Source organism: Balaenoptera ricei, chromosome 13 (assembly GCF_028023285.1).
Source record: "Balaenoptera ricei isolate mBalRic1 chromosome 13, mBalRic1.hap2, whole genome shotgun sequence".
NCBI lineage: Eukaryota > Metazoa > Chordata > Mammalia > Artiodactyla > Balaenopteridae > Balaenoptera > Balaenoptera ricei.
In genome coordinates, this window is record NC_082651.1 from 29,651,572 (window position 1) to 29,656,215 (window position 4,644).

The window sequence follows — 4,644 nt, forward strand, 5'->3', positions numbered from 1 at the left end:
GTGAGGAAAGGGAACCCTCTTGCACTGCTGGTGGGAATGTAAACTGATACAGCCACTATGGAGAACAGTATGCAGGTTCCTTAAAAACTAAAAATAGAATTACCATATGACCCAGTAACCCCACTACTGGGCATATACCCAGAGAAAACCATAATTCAAAAAGACATATGCACCCCAATGTTCACTGCAGCACTATTCACAATAGCTAGGTCACGGAAGCAACCTAAACGCCCATCGACAGGTGCACGGACAAAGAAGATGTGGTACGCATATACAATGGAATATTACTCAGCGATAAAAAAGAACGAACTTGGGTCATTTGTAGAGACGTGGATGGACCTCGAGACTGTCATACAGAGTGAAGTAAGTCAGAAAGAGAAAAACAAATATTATATATTAATGCATATATGTGGAATCTAGAAAAGTGGTACAGAAGAACCGGTTTGCAAGGCAGAAATAGAGACACAGATGTAGAGAACAAACGTATGGACATCAAGGGGGGAAAGCGGGGCAGGGCGGGGGTCGGTGGTGGTGAGATGAATTGGGAGATTGGGATTGACATATATACACTAATATGTATAAAATAGATAACTAATAAGAACCTGCTGTATAAAAAATAAATAAATTTTTTAAATTCAAAAATAAATAAATAAATAAACTAATTAAAAAAAAAAAAAAAAAAAAGAATGAGGTTGGGAGACTGTCAAAACAGCACACAGATCACACACTCAAGCCCCGGAAGATGGGGAACTGCCTTAAGTCCCCCACTTCGGATGACATCTCCCTGCCTCACAAGTCTCAATCCGACTGGGCTAGCTTTGGCAAGGGGACGGAGCTGGATCAGGAGCTGCTGCTGCCATATCTGGATCAAGTTCCAGTTTTGGTCTCTCATCCAACACCTAGTCAGACTCGCCTAGCACCTCAGCTGAGAGGAGCAAATTAGGATAGCTCAAAGAATAGGCCTCATACAGCATCAGCCTGAAGGAGTTTATGACCCTGGAAGAAATGGATCAGAAAAAAGGATCCGGGGGACTTCCCTGGTGGTGCAGCGGCTAAAGACTCCACACTCCCAACGCAGGGGGCCCGGGTTCGTTCCCCGGTCAGGGAACTAGATCCCACATGCATGCCGCAACTAAGAGTTTGCATGCCACAACTAAGGAGCCCACCGACTGCAATTAAGACCCGGCGCAACCAAATAAATGAATAAATAAAATAAAACAAATATTTAAAAAAAAGATCGGGGAGTGTGTGATCTGTATGATGCACTTTGTTTATGAGAACCCAATTTGATTTCTGCTGTGTATGCAGATCACCTGGGCTGTACAGATGACTGGCTGATGAGATCCTTCACGTGCCCCTCCTGCATGGAGACAGTTGATGCAGCACTGCTTTTGTCCTACGAGACTAACTGAGCCAGTGTCTCTCACCTGACTTCAAGTGAACCATCATTTTTGGTGGTTTTGATCTTTTGTGGTTGAGCCCAAAGAGCCAGGGATTAGGAATTAAGATCATGCATGAAAGTTTCCTAAAAATTCCTGAACGGCTGCAGATGTTGGGGAAAAGCACGTGATATTTTAGAAATTTAGGGGGAAAAAGGAGGATGGTATTTTTATGTAAAGCCTTCACCCAGTGTTGAAAAATATAATTGTTATTTAGATCTTGTTATTCCTCCAGTACATAGGAATTGTGTAAAGTGTTACAGCAGCTATATATGTTTCAACTGTGTGCCAAAGATTAGGATAAAGATAGTGGTTGTTTTTCCTAAGTGAGATAACTTTCTTCTTCCCCCTACCCAAATTCTTTTCTGAAGTTGCTGGCATTTGGGTCAAGGTTTTATGAAAAGCCACATTTTAGAACACTGGCACAAAAAAAGGAGTTTTAAGCTGGTTTGCATAGTTCTTTTTTTGTTTTAGAATAAACATAGAGCACTTATATTTTTTACTTTATAGGAACTCCACAAGTTAAGGTCCCATTGTTCTTTTGCTGTGATTGTTGTTACTATTGATGTTGCTGTTTTCTGTCTTTGCTGGTTCTTTCTAATCTACCATTTGTCATTATTGGCATATGATCATCTCAGGGTCACAAGATGGCTGCTGTAAAACCAAATATCATATTCTCACAAAACAAGGAGGAAGCAGAAAAAGAGCCCAAATGGTCATTTTCCTAATGCCTATTTATCTTTTCTCAGAGAAAAATATCATTCTCATAAGCACAATAACAGCCTTCCCTTAATTACTCATTTGCCAAAACAGACTGATATGACCATTCATAAGACAATTCATGGCAAAGAGGGATATGATAATGATTGTCTTAGCCTAACAAGGATTTATCCACTCAAGCTGAATGCTTCACTCCTCAAAAAAGTCATAAAGTTCTATGAGCAAGGAAGAACTACTAAGTGACTGTTAAGTAAACCATCAGAATTGTTTGTCCAAGACCATACGATTCTTTCTTTCCACTGGAAATGGAATTCATTGCCTTAGGTCTTTTTCAATAGTGTACTATTACTGTTGGGGCTGGCTCTGTGCTTGAAAACCAGCTGAAAACCAGTTATAACCTGTTACAAGTGCTATATCTGTTTGCAGTTAAGAAATGCAGAATTCAAAGTGATCTCCTAGCTTGTAAGCCAACTGAGATTCACTGTCCCTCTTCTATAAAAAAAATGAGCTAATGTGTCCAGAAACTAACTCTAGTAAAGTGGGGTTTAACATTACCCTTTCTTATGAGTTTCGTCAAATTATTTTGGTTGTTAACATGGTGATAATTAAAAGTCAAGGTAAATTTTAAATATTAAGAATTCTGATGTATTGAGCTTGAATTATGCCACCATGCTTATGTAAAAATGAAAGTGGCACCATGGTTACACTGAGAAAAGTTTCTCAGTTGTAACCATTTTGATTTCTTCTTTCCTGTGACCTCCTTCCCTGTTGTCTTGAAGCACAGCAAAAGGATACTGCATGTCTTCTTACTGTAGTGCTGAGGTTATTGAAGTTATATAAAACACATCTCAGTCTCTTGTTTCTTGGAAGGAAAGTCCTGCTAGTTGACTGACAATTCTAAGCAGGGAGAATTAAGAGAAATGTGTTTCATGTTTTGCACACAAATGAAGAATTTGTATAATCACGACTTCACAGCTGTGATCTCAAAAAAGAAGGAATTTCTCTCTTTCTATTTTTCTTGCAATTAACGTAAGAACACTCTAAATCTCTAAGCTTCTGAAGCGTTAGTAGAGATGGTCTAGTAAAGATGTAGTTGTAATGTTTTACCCATTTAGCATGTGTTTATTTTTCCTTATGTACTCCAAGGTGACATATTTGTTCAGCTCAGTGATCTTACAGCTAAAACAATCATTCATTAGTAAAAGGAGAAGCAATCTCAACCTAACAAATCAGAAGTGTTTCTTATTATTTTATACTGAGTTGAATATTTGACTCTTAACACTTTTTGCTACATACAAAACACAAGTCTCTTGAAGGGTTCCTCATAAGTGCATTATACAAGGATTTAGTATGTCCTAAGCACTTAAAGATTTGACATTCAACTGTAGTAGTATCCATGTTGGTTACTTTTCTTACGAGCCCCATGATGAGTTGGAGAAACACTGAAAGAATTAAGAGTATCAGGTTCTATTAAATTGTTACATGTATCTTGCTTAAGTTTGTGCTCATTTATTTATATCCAACTACATAAAGCAAATTTGGAGGAAAAAAAAGAATAATAAATAAATAAGAATGAGGTCTCCAAATATTGTCAGACGAAGATGTCCTCCATATATTAAATTATAAACCAGAATGTCTAAAACACTATACCATTAAATCACAGGTACAGTCAGTTCTGTATATCCAACGGTTCCATAACCTGCAGATATGGAAGCCCGACTGTACTACACCATTTTACATACGGGACTTGAGCATCCGAGGATTTTCGGATCCATGGGGAGTCCTAAAACCAATCCCCCTGCAGATACCAAGGGACCATTGTATATGCTTATATCTGCATTTTTTACGTCTGAAAAAATATGTGCTAAATTATTACTGGTGGTAACATCTGAGTAGGGGGCAAAATTGCCTTCCACTTCATACACTTCTCTGACTGCATTTTTTGCATTCAGCTTACATTAGCTTACATTACTATTGTAAACAGAACAATTTAAACATGCTCTGCCTCTTGGGGTTGGCAACTCACCTGCACATGAGGTAGCCAGTCCTGTTGAAACCATGGGTACAGTGGACACCAAGAAGTCTGTCTAGAAAACAGGGAATATGGAATTAAGTAAGCGAAGTAGATACACTAAAAACGAGTTATACAATTTTCTGAAGAGTAGCCTTTATTAGTTACCACAACACTACCACTATCCTGAAAAGGAAAAACTCTGAAGAAAAGAGTGTTTTTGCAGGAACGTACTATAAAGAATTAACTACTATACAGTCAAAATTCATTGTCTCTGGGAAATTTTGCATAGCCTCCAATCAGATGCAATAGTGTGGACTGGAGAATGCCCATCAGGAACTGATCTGACTATAGGAAAAGGGAGTGGAAAAAAAAAACAGGCTATCAGAAGAACAGAATTTGTTTTTGAGTGAAACAAATGGAATGCCTTCACTTTTAATGCTCAATATTAAAAAGAACAAATGGTTTCTGAAG

At 38.2% G+C, this 4,644-nt stretch overlaps 1 pseudogene; it reads left to right on the plus strand.

The window, feature by feature from the left end:
- The first annotated feature begins 703 nt into the window (after positions 1-703).
- On the plus strand, positions 704-1,412 carry LOC132376717 (RING finger protein 11-like; annotated as a pseudogene).
- The last annotated feature ends 3,232 nt before the right edge of the window (positions 1,413-4,644 follow it).